Genomic DNA, 16,509 nt, shown 5'->3' on the forward strand with positions numbered 1-16,509 from the left:
TCTATGATGCAATGATGAAGAATGCAAGCTCGATAATTATATCATATATTGTAGTGACTGAATGAAATTTGCAGGACCTTATTCGTACACCTCACTATTAACTTCCAAACAATATTTAATGTATTTTCAATTATGCATGCAGACGTCACACTACTATTAAAAGTCTGATATAGACGTATGGATGATTATCATATACAGGACAGAAAAATTATACAATTTTTAATAACATTTATTATGATAGGTTATCATCGCTTGATCTAAACGATCGCGATCAAATGGTGATCAGGGTATCGCGTGCCACTTAGCTATTCAGAACTGTCGAATTGGGCGTCTGTGACTCACTTCGCTAATGCTTAGAGTGCTTGCAGATACTCGTTTTACCACAAAATTCCCTCTTGAAGAAGATATGGGTCCCAAGCGGTATATTCAGGATTAGAAGAGACACGTGTGCACCTTTTCTCAGTAGTAACTAATAGTTGTGACTTTCCCAGTCACGTCCCTCAAACTTTGGACCAGCAACAGCACTTCGTACAAATGATGACCGCTCAGAACCACTTCACCTAAGGAGTCAGTAAGCGGTCACGATCTTATAAACATTTGAAATCGTAGTCGATGTAGGGTGCCGAGCAGATACTGCAATTAATGATATGGATTTCTAAACGTATGTATATAAATAACTATTAGGTGTCGAGTTTTGTTTAGGAAACGTGAGGAGAAAATCGTTAATCCCCATCTAATACTCATAGTGCTGGTAGACAACCGAAGTCGGCGTCCTGTCATTCAAAATATTCCAGCAAGGCCCTAATTTGAAACGCGAAAATTGCCTGCTAGGACGAAAATACCTAGTGTTAAGGCTACCACTATACAATAAATACACGACGCCATCCTCATTAGGACTTAACGAATTGTAGTTAACTTAACGAATTTTAGCAGTTATCGTTACTTTATATACCACCATCTCAGGTTGGTCTTATAGAAAATTACGCACCATCAAAACGAACTGATATCCTATCCAAATCTGTTTCCACCATACAGAAGGTGATTATTGAGCATTTTCACAATTTGTATAGTTTCTTTCAAAATAACAGTGTCTCAATGTCTTGCACACGCGTAGATACGCAGACAGTCATACAGCCGTACGCATTTACAGGGTTGCAGATACGTATACTGTAGATACACGCGTATCAAAGGTTACCAAAGGAATAAATTTTTTGTTTTTTTACATATTATTCACATTTCATAAATCGTTTCCGTCAAAATCGATCGTCAAAATGTCTCATGAAAATTCATAATATATGCCCTTTAAAAATGTCTTGGTAAGCCACATAATAAACACCTTCAAGGTTGGCCAAACTGGAACCGAAGAAATGTTTTATCCTTCTATAAATCTGGATTCCAAGTCCTTTTTAATATATGCTTTTACCACAGAAACTGCAGAATTAGGCCTTGCCGAACTCATCCAGTTTAGATGCATCAGTAGCTCTGTCAGAATAAAAGCTCACTTGACCCTATTATCTATTATTCTTAGAAAAAAATCGACTTTCTTGATTTTATGGTAACTTTGGAGCTTTCTGTACGCCAACCCTTCATGTGTTCAAAAGCTAAGCAAACCGGACAGTTTAAAAGAGACCCTCTTTTGCCCTTTGTTCCCCGAGTGACGCTACCATTAGTAGACAAAGCGCAGAGACAATTATGGTGGCTAAATAAAAAGAGAAACGAGCGAAACTGTTCGCTTTTGCCATATACTCATACGCCGTAACCTCATCGTTTTCAGATTTATCAAATAACAAGGTACTAGCGCTAGCCTCATGTCGCAGTTGTACTTTGGGTATTTCCATCGCACTATCTAAAATGTATACATAAAAAAACAAAAGGCTCGCAAGGTCAATGATGGCGCCCCTCAAACTGTGGGCACTAGTGGCAGCGCGTGCAGCTGATTCTCGTGACGGCTGCAGTTCCTGTGTGCGAGATTGTTGACACGACGCAGAAGCGACTATGGATAGGAGATGACTGAGCCTTTTAATTAAGAGCTTTTTAATAAAAAGCGCTACTCTGGTCTGAATAATGACCCTCTGTAGAATCAGCTGGAAACAATAATGCCAGTGTAAGCGCCGGAGCACACTTACTATCAAAAAGTATCGCTTCTATTACACGTAAACGGCTCTCTGGGCCGCAGCCCTAAAATTACGCGACGTATCCGTCTGATTTTCGTGTCAGCAGGACGTAATCGTGAATGATGGTGATAACACAGACAGATAGTCTGCGTGGTCGGCCAACAGTGTTGTTATCCAATGAATGTCAAGCCAGTTTTCATAGCTGGGATAGGTAGATTTTGTCGTTGAGGCAATTATCGCGCCTGAAGAGGAAAATTAAAAAAAACTGAATAAGATTATAGTAATGGTTTGCTATGCGCCATGACGTAAGTATCGATCAGAGTGATAATCTAGTATTAGCTATGTGTTTATTGTAATGACATTATGCCAAGCTGGAGGACGTAGTCTAATGAGCCGGCAGGCTCAATTTTGCAGATACATAACCTTTACAAAAAAATAGAATATATAAAAAATAGAATTTTTTTATGTGTATAAAGACGATTTCTGTATGATGATACCAATAGACATACATAAAGTTAAGCGCATTACATTATATCTATCTGTGATAATAAAATTTACTAACAACTCCATTTAAAGAAAATAGATTAATATTTTTTATCGATAAAAGCTAAGTGGGGCCAAATAAGAAGTTCTTTCGTATTCCCGTCCATTGCAAGAGATCATTGAGAAACATTTTGGTGATATATTTCAGTGCTTTTGTCAGCTATTTCGGAAATTATAAGCACTACATTAAGTGCTCTAACAAATATCTTTGGTATAAATCAATGCGCACTTTGAAAACTTAACATCATCTATAGCTTATCTAGCGTTTTGCGCATTGTTTCGTTGAGATAATAGGCGTACTTTGCTATTTCTAAGTCCAGAAACCGCGCGTTAGGCTAAAGTGGGGTTGACGTTTAAAATAACAATGGCACCATCTATCCGATACGCTGCGGCCTTATGGTAAATCATCCGCGATGAACGACTAATCCATTTCCTACGTAATTTATAAAACAAAAGAAATCTGAAGCACTTCTATACTACTTGATTTAAGCGCCCTAGGCATAATTTCGATCTCGGACGCATATATGAGTAGATATTATCCACGAATATACATACAGATATAATTATATGCTGAACATTAAGTTGTCACTGTGTCAAGGTAAAGCATGAGTTGTCTGGCAATGTTTACTCACTACCGTCACCCCTTCGGTTTGAAACACATCATCCCTGTCACGAGACACTATTCGCCTGACGGTCACTGAATCCTCATTCGGCTGGTTTACTTCAACTTACTCATTCTAATATTACCAGGGACGCAGGCACATACCGAGCCAAATGGATCTGCACTACAGTAGTATGTGCCTGTAAGGAGACAATTCCCGTCTTCGTCAAGGGGAAATCCGATGGTGACGAATATCGGAAAGCGGGGTGTGACTATCCAATTGTTCTTAATCCTCGATTAATTGATGGCTGAAAGAGCCCCTTGGATACAGCGCTGACCAAGAAACATATAAAGGGAGAGCTAACCAGACACTCAAGTAGAATCCCTAGCTTTTGTTCGATTCTGACAGGAGAAACGAAGGAGCTGATGTGGCTTAGACGATAGCGGCAACTACTGGAAATGCATATATTAATAGCAGTTCAGATTAGCGTACGAAGCATGGCTTGCCGTAACGGATTCGATCGGCTCAACTTTTTGTCATATAAGCTCATACCTTACGAATGGATGCATTTTCTGTTCCAGTCGCAGTCTATCTTGTTATAGCCAGCTCGACCGCTCACCTGATCAGACTCGAAAATAGGGTTCGAAACCTGTGTGAGGTGCTGGCAAGGCAGTCATACTCATCACATCACCCCACCCTTGCTCAGCAGTCATTTACTTAGGTTGCTGTGCATTGCGAACCGGTCGCCTGGCCAGCTCTGAATGGGTTCCTCAGCCTGGAAGAATAAGCACACTAAAGCCTGATTAATCCGATGGCAATACCCTCTTCACTGCTCCTTGGGTGGCTCCTTAAATCTATGTTGCACTTTCGGGTGATCCAGATGCCAGCCTGCAACGCTAGCTTTAGTACGTGGAAGTTATGGTAGCGCCAACAATATCAGTTAGTTTCAAAAGGTACATTATAGAATATACAATGAATTCCTTCAAAACATTCTTTACTGCTGCTATTATTACAGAGATGGGCTTGTTAATGCTACTAATTATGTTGTACATTTATATTAGGAAAAAACATGGATACACAGTGTTTGTGTAGAATATAGTATTCAGTAGCATGAAGTAAAGGTCAGCTGAATAGCTCCATGTTGAAATTTGCTACGTTTGACCTAACCTGTTACTATTTAGAGACACTGCCTGTTTGCTGGCACTGTCAACATGACAAATCAGATAAAAACCATTGCAGTTCATAAGAGAAACACAAATTTTCCTACATGTCATAGACATAGTCTTCGCACAGACATAATCACTCAAAAGCTGCTATCGGAAGATGTGAAAAAGGTGTCTTAGCGCAACGACTGATGCGACACTATTTACTTATTTCATTCACTTTTTTTTTTTTTTGTTATTATAAAACTAAGGACTATGCGCTACACAAATCAATAAAGTATATATAAGATCGCAGCGACATCAATGTTCGTGTGACTCTCGGGTACAAAAGCTTCCCTTCGCAGTGTACACCAGGTCCATAGCCACTATTATTGTAACTCTCAGCCTCTTCTTTAAGTGGTTTCGCTTGACCAGGTTTTTTGGAAGTTGTCTTGCACGCTTGTCACAGGTATTATAAAGTGCGTGCAGCAACAGGCTTCCCGTTGCTCTGCTCGCGCTGTTAGTAGTACCTATAAGTGCATCGAACGATGTTGGCGGGTTAGTTTAGGAGGCGCGAATCAACCCACGCATCTGTCCTCGCGCTCTTTCAGTAACCAATGATGTATGAGTTCGAGCTAGCCAGAGTCTGTCAAGGGTCTACTACCTTGAGAGCGCCGCGGATGCAGTTATAGCGGCGTCGGCACCAGGCGAGCGCTAGCCGCAGCCTTTTTTTTCGTCCCGCGCGAGGAAACGACAGATGAGCACCTTTAATGTCCTGATGACACCTGCCGAGGACCGAGGCTTTGACGACAGCAGTGTTTGTTGACACCATTTTGACTTCCCAGTCCTTCGACAACTGGTGCGCTCGTGCCGGTCGGTTGCCCCTGGCCGCACGCCACGCTGTGAACGATGCACGTGGTATGACTGGGAGGTGTTAACGTACAGCGAACGATTACTGTCTCAAGCTGTTAACAAAAACCCTATACAGCGGCAAAGATCGACAGCAAAAGAAAGGGAATAACGAAATGTCAGTTGAATTTTTTAACTAAGAACTGTTACGCTTGTTGCCCAAAGTACACCCTACTTTTAACATTACCACGGGATCGAATAGACATGATGAGGCGTCGTGGGTTCCCTCAACCTGTCAACCTGGATGCACATCTGGTTGAGCGAGAATAAAGGTCGTTCTTAGTCTAGACTTGATAGCTAGAAATAGGAACTCGAGCTTATGTGCACAAAGATAGATTTTCGTTTAAAAAATCACAGATGTGGAAATAGCCCCTTTAGAGAACACCGAGTAAAGCACGCGTGAATCTTCAGAATAACGACGTTGCCTGTAAAAAAAAGTATATCTGTGGGGCTACAAAGTAGAACGATTTCCCCGCAGACAACGACTCCAACGTGTTGTCCACAGTGCTTATGAACGCAAACTATTAATTTAGGACAAAAGTTCAAAATCTGAATAACGTTTAATAATAATACTTATTGGGTTTGTATGGAAAAGGCAAGAACATTTTTTACATACGGAACTCGTGGCTTAATCCAGTCTCTTACGAAATTTACACAAAGACGGAGCGTGAACGTTGTCTTGTTTGCATCAACTACCATTGTCATAAGACTGTAAAAAGAACGGAACAAAAATTGCATCATATAGGAATAAAATTATTTTGGAAACGGGACTACATGATAATATTCGCCACACGTTTTATCAGTCAACGATACGCAAGTAATGTATTTAACCGCGATCATCAGAGTTGGTTAGAAAGGTCCAGTATTTAAGGTTAGAAACAATAATCACGGGTACCTTCTGTACTGTATTAATTCTTCGAAAATCGGAGGTAGCCACCATTAAATGAAAGACTGGTCACAGTTTGGCAAAATGCATACACGTAGTAATCTTATATTCGTTCTTCTTTCCGTGTTAAAGATGCTCTATAGTCTTCTGAAGTTTTAACATGTTTTTATAAAAGGTAATGCACCATTAGAGACAGCTTCCACGATGTTTTTTTAATTTAAAATTTAATATCAAGAAATTTTAAACATATTTGAAGGTATCACCTCAGATCTGCAAGCTGAATTGTTTGCTCTGAAGTCCCAGTCCTACACGTAGCTCTGACTCGTTTGGCACTAAGAAGGATGTTTTTACATATAGTATTTTGATTAGCGTCTCAATGCATTTGACTTAGCTCAAGACCTCATCGGTATTCTGTTCAAAAAGTTAGTTCTGTTAAACGTATTAAAAAATAGATGCCATAAACAAAATAACTGGTAATTTAAATCACCCTTGCAGTAGTTCAATTCTATCTGTCTAAGACATGTCTGCGGGCAAGATTATCTATATTAGAACAGCCACGTGTACTGTGAGCATCAGTACCAATATCCTTTGGGGCCTACAAGTATTTTCACCCTAACGCCACTGCTCTAGGCGCCTATCTGCTGGTTCACTAACCATGAGCAGCGTTAGTGGCGGATCGTGGTTTCCATCGTGTTGTAACGGTGTATGTATGTATGTATGTAGCGATCGTTGTAGTGTAGTGAGTTGCGGGTGGTGTAGCGTTGTGAGCGACTATGTCTCATACGTTTTGTCATCAGGCCGAAAGTCGTATCCCTTTTGCTGATTGTCGATGTCGCTGTTCGCTTCTTTGGGCCCTGTGCAGATGCACACACAAACACACAGTCAGGACAGGATCCCGTAGTCGCCATGTATTGTATTCTACCTCGCTTTTCCCACTGTGCCCACGCTGTACAGTTGTAGTGGGAGAACAACAAACCGACATAGACGTGGCTATAACGAAGAACAAGGCTTTAGGCTAAATTTAGCGGGTAGGGCAGAGTATGATGGGAATCATATAGAAAAAAAGATGCGTGCGCGTTGAACATCCCGTTCCTTTTCTTGCCAGCAGCGAGAAGGCAAGTAAGGTAACAAAGAAGTAATGACAGCATCTCTAGTTACAATACCGTATGCGTTCAGCGAAATGCACGTAGTCAACGCACAGCGACACCCAGTGGGTAAACGACAACTCGCGCTTCTTGGTCCACGTGCTCTTTGATTTACTTCGACGGTTAGCATTTACCTACCGCTCAACCAACCACCGCCGCTGTCACTTGTACAAGGACAAGATGGCAGCCGGTCCTTCTGCTTGTGTTGAATCATGATGATGATGGTACAGCTAGTTCGACGAGTAGTCGCTACACATAATCATTGTCATCATCAACATGACGCAGCCACGACCGAGACAATCGACCACGCTCATAAAGAAGGTTGCCTAATTTTGCTCTACCCTGCTCTGGTGATGTGCGGTTTTCTTAACATCTTCTTGCCACCTTTCGCACGATGACGAAGAGCAAGACAAGTGGACAGGTAAAGTTCTCGTCGAGCGGACCAATTTCTATTGCGTCTGGGACGCTTTCATGCCGTCTCCCTTCGAGCCTTCTTTTACCGAGAGCTGAGCAATGGCTGTACCCAGTAAGAGGAGTGTCATTGTCAATAGAATGAACAGAGTAAGCAGCTACTGAGCGAACTCTTACGCGCGCCCCGACTTGGTTGACGCTGCTGCTCTTGTAGGGACAACCTTAGGGAAACACGGGAACTGAACGACTTTCATTAATCTTTCTCGTTGAAACCTCGCACCTCGGTTGGAATTCCCCGCCAGGCATCTAGCTAGGCGCTTTGGACAGTTCTAGCAGTGGTAGCTTAGTGCAATAGAAGACGACGAAACGAGAGAAACGACTCGACTGCTATCTTACAAGATGGCAGCACAACGTGTGTCTACAACCAATAGTGGTTGAGAGGGCTTCATGATGACGACGGTAATGATCGTCTTTAAAAAGACAACACCAGGGTATCTAGTAATAAATTAGAAACGGATATTACGAATATCGAAGTACAAATGACACTTTTTATATGTAGATGTACTTTCTCTCCCTAAAAAAACACGCCTGCCTTGTTTCAACTCTTATGGCCACACACGAATGCATTCATGTAAGGTTTTCGTTTGTGGAGGCCTTGCTGTCGATGCCTGACAGTTAAAACGATTTCTATTGATTATTTAGATAGCTCATATTGATGTACATCTAATAAGTCCTGAGATTTCTAAGTAATTAATCGCATATATAATATTTCAGTCTTATTTAAAAAGCACGGGAAATGTTGTTGAAGTTATAGGGGAACATACCACATAGACCAATAAGGCTGATTATAACGAAATCTAAGACAGACACGCTGAAGGATTTAATAACGTTTGAAGAATGGTTATAGATGCGCCCAAGCACTGCAATAAGCTAATCAGTATCTCAGATGCATCTACCATACACATTATCAACAAGATAAAGAGTATTTCGTAGCTGTCCATTCGTAACGTTTTTCGCTATGACTTGTGATGATTGTTAAAATAGCGAATTACTGAAACGGAATACGTTCTACGTTAGGCGTGGACAGATGTTGGAGTTGTCAGAAACGACAACTGATGGGGTTCGTCGGAAGTAAAGCTCGAAGCATTCGGATTGGTAATAACAGTTACACGTTGGATTCAAGTGAAATTATTGAACGGCAAGTTGTAAAATGTAAACTTACTTATAATTTTCTAGGCTATGCATAATCTGATTATATTATCTAAAGAGTTGCCAATTCTGTGATGGTACAACGGCTCTGGGTAGGTTGTCAGGACTCGTTTCTACGCGAGATGAGTACTGACATCATCTGGGTAAAACCGTTACTCTCTCTATTAGGAGTGTGCTTGACCTCACACAGAACCCTAGATCTGTATCGCTCTCGAAGTGGTGTACTCGAAGACCGCAAAGAGACACCAAACCGTCGAAGTTTCCGCTGTAGCAGCCTATCCAGGTGCGTGCAACCCTTTGTGGTGTTCACGCCTCATTGAACACTCTGTTCAAACTTAGCCCAAAGAGAACCACGACACACAAAGCTATATTTGTAGATTTAAGTTGTTCAATATCCTTCTTGCAGGAACACTCCTATCCCTGCTATAAGAGCTAATTTAACTAACAGTGGTTGAAATAATCCAGTCCCGAGCTGTGGAGCAGTTCTGATGAGCATAGATCTACAAATTTATTTTCGAACACTCGCACAACCATGCACCAAATGCTCCACAAGGTGTCCACCATAGTCATACTATGTAGAAATAACACAAACATTTCTCTAGATGTCCTCTATCGTAAGCTCACAGCAGTCCAGATACTGTAGCTGGAATTCACATCGATACAATTGGTAACGTTGTGGCCACTCGAACGGGTAGGGTTAAACATAGTGACCGTGATTACTAAGAGTGTCATGCGCCATCACCACAGCGATCACGGCGTTAAGACTATCATTCTGATACAGTGTCTGATCTAGTTATGACGACCTTATTCTGAATACTTATAGCCATTAGCTTGCACCGATATCAAGACTGTATTGCGGTAATCTAGTTATAGCTTACCAGGACACGGACGCTAATGCATTTGAATGCTGACTGGGATCTCATCTGTTTATGCTGTATGTTCCTGTAGATGTGCATACTATAGTATACTTTACTTAATGACGAGGCAAGATAAATCGTGCTTGTGACATCCTTCAGTTCTTCTCAGAAACCGCAAGGCCGAACTTCAGAGTATATAGAGTTATAACAAATGCCGTTCTGAATGCGATTAGCGCTTAGAGCTAGTTAGCGAAAATTATGCAATAAATCGCCGATTTATTCAGTCTCTCCACGCAGGCATCGGCGTAATAAAATTAATTTTTATTATTAATTAGAGCCACTGTTGAATCGCTGAGGAGTAATTAGTATTTTTTAGAACCTCATCAGTATCGACTTCTTGGTTAAGGTGCTATAAGCATACCGTGCTGGGTGATCGCACGCAAGAATGACGAAGCTCTCTGACGATTATGCCTCATAGACAACACGGCCTTTGTTACATCGTTACGTATATGTCGTTAAATAACAAATTGCCCCAGTTATTCCCAGGCTTCAGGGCCTGATCTTGTGTGCAATAGCCAAAAAAGTTCAACTAGAAATATTTACATGTGGAAATAATTTTTGTTTGATAAATCTGAAACTTTTCGGCTGCATATACTTCTTCAATGTGAAGCCGCAGACTACGGTGGTTAGCTAGCCAAGAGAATATCAACCACATTTCTTGCATTTTGTTCTCTGTCGCAATATTGAGTCCTTCTTATTCCAACCGTATTACTAACGTGACACGTTAATGCCATGTGCATTTTTTTCTAAAAATAAATAGCTAAAAATTAATAAGTTAGCGTTGGAGACGGAAAGATAAGGGATTCGATGTCCAACATAAACTGTAGTGACTTAGATTACCATTACGCTGTATTAATATACATCATTCACAGTATAGAAAAGCAGTCGATATCTACTCCTTGCAAGATAGGAACATAATTAGTAGGGATAATAACCAACTCCTTGTCACCTCATCTAGCGTTGAACCGTTTCGAAACAAACCACTAAAGACCTGTAGGAACTCGTACAACGAATGCAGGTCTAATGCGAGTGTCAGTGTCGTCCGCTTTGCACTTAATCCATTCCGGAAACCGCTTCGCTCTTTTCATGTTCGTTCTGCCGAGTACTCTGCATCGCACCAGGGTCTCGTATGTTTTGTTTCCAAAAATTTCCGAAAATGTTTTTTCTCATTACATAGTAGTGTCTTGAGCAACCTGTTCGGTATCGACTGACGTACGCAACTAAACTCTGTAAAAAACCAAACGTCTAGCTTCCTGGCTTTCCACCATCCGCTGACTGGCCCGTCTTTTACGCGTGTCCTTCGCGGACGGACGGAGGTAACTGGACTTCTGACAGATCGCTATCGCTCGGACCAATTTGAGAAATCGACTGGAAGGTGGCAAGAAGTTTAGCACACAAAACTCCCATCACGAGGTCACGGGCTGTCCCTTCCTGGCTTCACTCGGTCTGTACCGCTGCGCCCAGATTGAAGACCTTCTTCTTGAAGCGATGCCCGAAATAGACCATTGAGATCGGCCTTGATTTGAAGTATTTCGTAGGAGAAACAGCTAGGACCTCGACTATAGCATTTATATCATACCCTTATCATCGTTGATACGTCGTTCGAAACCTCATGAAAAGGCAAGGCGATGCTACGGCAGTTAATCCTCCCGACCGGCTTTAACTTAAGGCTAGAAGAGCTGGTAAAGTAAGCTAGGTACAGGCTTTGAGCATTTAGTAAAAACTGGATAACATAGTTCTTGAAGGCATTTTGACTTCTTCACCTAAATGTGCACCTAAACAGTAGAAGCAAGCGTTTGTTGGCGATACTTAGATCCTTGTATAGTAATTTTATATACTACTGCAATAAACATTCGATGTTATCCAGTAATCAAATTTTGTAAACAACAGTTATTTTGTTGCAGAAATTTGGCAATTAAAGATCAGAAGTTAGTTCTCTAGTCTCTACTTTTAGAAGTTTTTTTCCGTAACAAAACGTACCGTTCGGGCAATAACGGCGATTCCGTTAACCGCATTTGTTTTACTTGCTGATAACCAGACATTGTACACCGTTAGGAAGCTCTGGCCTTGTCTGTTGTCAGCATTTCGTACAGATCACAAAACTAACATTATTAAAATCAACTTCAATGAACGAAAAGCAGTATGTTTCACGTCACTTCATCGCGAAGATTTCGGCAGCAGAACAACTGCCATGCGTCGAAGATCCTTTGGTACGAAGCTGACTCGCTTTGCTTCACTCCCAAAAATGCTGGTATTTTTTGCGGGACAAAATCTTTGTCGCAATTCATTCATTTTTAACTAAAATCACAGAACTGCCGTAACACTCTAACATAGATATGAGGATCCTATAGCTGAAAATACTAGCAAGAACTAGTTCAAAAATGACGTCTTTGATGTTTCTTAGGAACCGTCTCCACTAGCTGCTTTGAGTTCGTCGTTGGAAGGATTCGTTTGAATCAGCCTTATCTCCAGTGTCAAGAGACGGCTTAAGCAACTCACTAATTGGAAAAAAATAATGTCTTTGCTAGCTGGCGTATCCATCTTTGTAGTTCATTAGATCAACAAAGTGATCGCAACAGGCTGCTAATTAGATATAACGGTATATTAGCAAACAAAAAAGATCAAAACGAAGCAGTCAGTCGGAACTGTCATCACCTAAACTAATGTAACTTTTATGAGTAGAAAGAAACAAACGATGGCAGACGACAAATCCACTAACAACATGCACAGGGTAAGGGATCCTCATGGATAAATCAGGATAGAGTTCTCCTACTTAGATTTGAACGATACAACAATCTTACCTGTACTCCCTAACGTCTTTGTAAAAATCTTCGTGTGCAGCTCTGAAGTGTACAGTGTTATTATGTCCGCTGTTCGGTGACCTGGTGGTCCAGGATCGGCAGGTAAAACTGCTTCGAATTTCTCCTATCCTGCAAGCTGATCTTCTGCTCTGTTGATACCTAGTGCCAGCATCGTTTTGGCTCTAGTGGTGTGCCGGCACCGCAACATCAGCCTAACGTCCTAAATTCTTCAATAGAAAGTTAATAGATGTCAAAGGGAAGGAGCTCAGCGAATGGATAAACGCCGAACCAGATGCAACGTATCTACACTCGTAAGAGACGCGCTATTACTCCTATATAGCATATACTTAGTGATATGCTACAATGGTCCAGCTCGTTTAAATCTCGGTTTGCCAGGCTTTATTAAATTTGTTGGCATCATTCGCTTGTGGCTGCGATCGCCTAATGCCAACACAAGCTTCGTTTAGATCTTGACAACGTTCGTTATTTTCGCCTCATCCGCAGCAGATTTTGATTATCTCATTTAATCAGTATATCTTCCAAATTTGATCGTTTCATCAAGTGGCGGACCACCGCAGAGATCGTTATATCTGTCGCTTCGTGTATTCTTCTCACGGCTGTTTTAGCGCCAGACGGTCTGAGGACAGGAAGGGGCGGGCCAACAATGGGGCAGTAACACTAATAAATGAATGTCATCCAGCGTATTTCGTTTCGGCAACATGCCGAAGCGGTCCAGCTCAGTACTATAGAGCTGAGCAGTGTTAGTCAGTGTGTTGTTTTCTTTTTTTTCCTAGCCACACTTAACATCGAAGTACGTTACCTTGCTGGCCTTTCTGATTAACCTTATTAGCCCTAACCGGCAAACAACTGTTGAACTGATTCTGCACAGCGGCACGGTAACTACTTGATTTTGTCACAGCATCTGGTTTATTTGGTCACCGGTTGGTGTCATCTGGACAACGCTGTGTGGACGTTAGCATTCTGTGTCGTCTAGTATTTCCCATTATCAGCAACAATGACATTACAATTTATCATGCTTGAGAAATCACCTGGAGAAAGGTCAACACATGGTCGAAGAAGAGCTTAGAATAGTTTATATGGGTGGTCTAGTTCAATGCGCAATAGATGAAGACGCAATAGTTATCTAGGCCACACGCATCAACGCGAAATCTAATCTTCGCATGAAATGGGCAATCTAAACAGATCTTTACTGGGCATTACCTGTTCGATAAAAGGACTGACAGATATTTTGCAGGTGATGATATGTAGGCGAACTACGGTACGCAAACTCGCGTTAACCTCTGACGCCAATGCAGCCGCGCGCTGTTAGAAAGCCAACTGTAGTTCTAGAAAGTATCTCAAGACAGTTATATGTCTTGACAACGTAGATATGTCTAGAAACGTTGTTAAATTTAATGATGTTTTTTAAAACCGCACGCGAAGCCCATTGTTGAGTCTGGTGTTAGTAAAAGCTAACTGAACACAAATGCAGCATAAATGACTGAACAAGAAATGATCATAATATCAAGAGAATCGATTTAAATGTATACTTCTAACCTTTTACTAATTGAGAAGTTGGAATATTTCAGTTTTGTTAGTTGAAGCTCCCTTGAGAGTTAGTCGTCGTTAATGATTTTTACTAATTCTACTAAGTGGGCAGGTGAATATCTGCCTCCCTTGGAGAACGCTAGCGTTACCGTTTCCTGCACGAACAAGCAGTGTTTACGCAACTTCCAGTGGTCGACAGCTAGTCATTGGAATCACGTTGGTTATAAAAGCGTTTTTCTTCGCGAAATTTTTTTTACTGACACTTGATTGGCCAGTAATAAGTATAAAGTCGTTGAGTTCTAGTCGTTCCCAAAGGAGGCCCGCGCAACAATAGATCTGAATTAGGATAGGTCGCCACAGCCGGCTAACCGTTGGTTGAGCGGTTGAGAGCGCAGGCACACATAGTGACGACAACAAGAGGAGAGAAGCCTTAAGAGGGAGAATACACGTCCTACACCGAGCCCAAACTGTGCTACGCAGTCTTACAGTTCAAGCCTTTACAAGGCTTACCTGACATCTAGATAACTGGAGTCCGTTTTTGCAAAAAGTAGTATTTTGTATGTATATATATACTGCGTTAAGGGACGCATCCCAGAAAGGGGGCAACAGCTGGAATTGCAGCTAAATGCTAAGGCAAACAATCAGGTAAGTAAGCCAAGGATCAGCAATAACGGAACGTTATGACGCTCTGTCTTGAAGTTCCAACATTGCACTGCTACAATACGCAAATGGTTTTCATAGATGGATGGTCCACGTTATCTACTTTGTGCCATACCTATGTAATACGAACATGTTAGAAGATATTTTTCTTTGTCAAAAGTTCTGAATTTGTATAAATTATCCTTCAAATCAGCTAACTGTCTAGAAAAATGGGCAAATTCGCGAAAAACAATCCTATGAAGCGTTTCCGTTTTATTGTTCGCAGTTATTTTCCTTCATCGTCGTTTCACGTTCTCTTTCAGCAACTAAAATTAAATTTGGTTAATAATTTCCACAATTTAAGTTTGCTCCTGATCCTCGCGAGAAAGCAAACAGCCTATCTAGATCTTTCGACGCCATTTCATCCCCAGGAGATAAAGTGGTTCGCTCCAATTGGTGCGGCAAGCAATTCGCTTAAGATTTAGAAAAGATGTACGTATATGTTCTCTTAGCGAAAGTGCGCTGGACATAGCAACGAGAAGATGAGACGATAAAGAAAAGAGTGATGATGAAAATTAGTAATTGCTCAAACGTAAGAACGAGCAAGCACGCCTCATCGGTCAAAGACTCGGGCTGGGAACTGGTCGCAGTAACAGGCGATGTGCTTTGGTTGTACGTGCAGTACCGTGCAAAACGTAGAACTACAGGTGAGCGATTATCCAACGATGCAAGAGTACTTGCCGCATGAGATGGATCACCTCTCGTCGAAGCGACTCTATGGGAGGCCACGCTCGATAGAAGGGATCAGGCGAATAGGGCTAAGAAAGTCTGCCGAATAGTAAGAAAAGTATCCCGCTTTTCTTCGACATACAGTATCCTCTACGTCTTACAAAGCCGAAAGGAACAAACCTTCACGCGAGCGAAAAAAGGATACGTGAGTAACGTCGGAAGCAAACATCCGAGGCTCGCGCCGACACCTTTCGTCTCAACAGACCCGGTCGTCCCTAGTCGTTATATCCGTGACATTTTCCTAACTAGCACTAAAGCTCTCTCTAAAACCACTATTTCGAAGTTTTGACGAAGCCCATATATATATATTCCTTACTAAGTAAGGCCATATTGATGTGCTGCTGTAAATACAGAAGGAGCAAATACGAATTGTGCAGCTCTAATTTAATAACTAACTTCTTAATATTATCATAGTATTATTATTATTATCTTTTTATACTTCATATACCACCTATATAATCGGCATATGGGTACGTCACCGTATTCAATAGTATTTTCTCCAGTTGTATTATAAAGGAGATATTGGAAGTGAACTGTCAAATTAAACCCAGTGTATCACGTTGTCTAAAGTATCTCAGCGATGCTAAGACACACACGTTAAAAATAGCGTAGCGGAGCATGACTGTAGCTACGTACGTAAGCCTTGTATAAGACGTTAAGTATACAATGTGGGGAAAAGATGGCCTGTAAAGTTTGCGGAGGTTAAGAACTGCTCGATATTAATTGCTTTTGCATTTTTAGACAATTGTACATTCATTGTTCAAATAATATATGGAAGAAGGGGCTAAACGTCATAGCCGTACAGATGCAATTATTTTCAATATCGTAATGTGACATACATATCTATCACATTA

At 41.3% G+C, this 16,509-nt stretch overlaps 1 long non-coding RNA gene across 1 annotated transcript; it reads right to left on the minus strand.

Annotated features, from left to right (window-relative positions):
* Positions 1-48: 48 nt before the first annotated feature.
* On the minus strand, positions 49-13,280 carry LOC147756592 (uncharacterized). Its single transcript, XR_015322860.1, has 4 exons — positions 12,680-13,280; positions 5,066-5,381; positions 2,127-2,356; positions 49-560 (listed from the first exon to the last, which is right to left on the minus strand). It is a non-coding gene; the product is annotated as an uncharacterized LOC147756592 (long non-coding RNA).
* Positions 13,281-16,509: the final 3,229 nt, after the last annotated feature.

Source organism: Varroa destructor, unplaced genomic scaffold (assembly GCF_002443255.2).
Source record: "Varroa destructor unplaced genomic scaffold, Vdes_3.0 BEIS01000003.1, whole genome shotgun sequence".
Classification (NCBI taxonomy): domain Eukaryota; kingdom Metazoa; phylum Arthropoda; class Arachnida; order Mesostigmata; family Varroidae; genus Varroa; species Varroa destructor.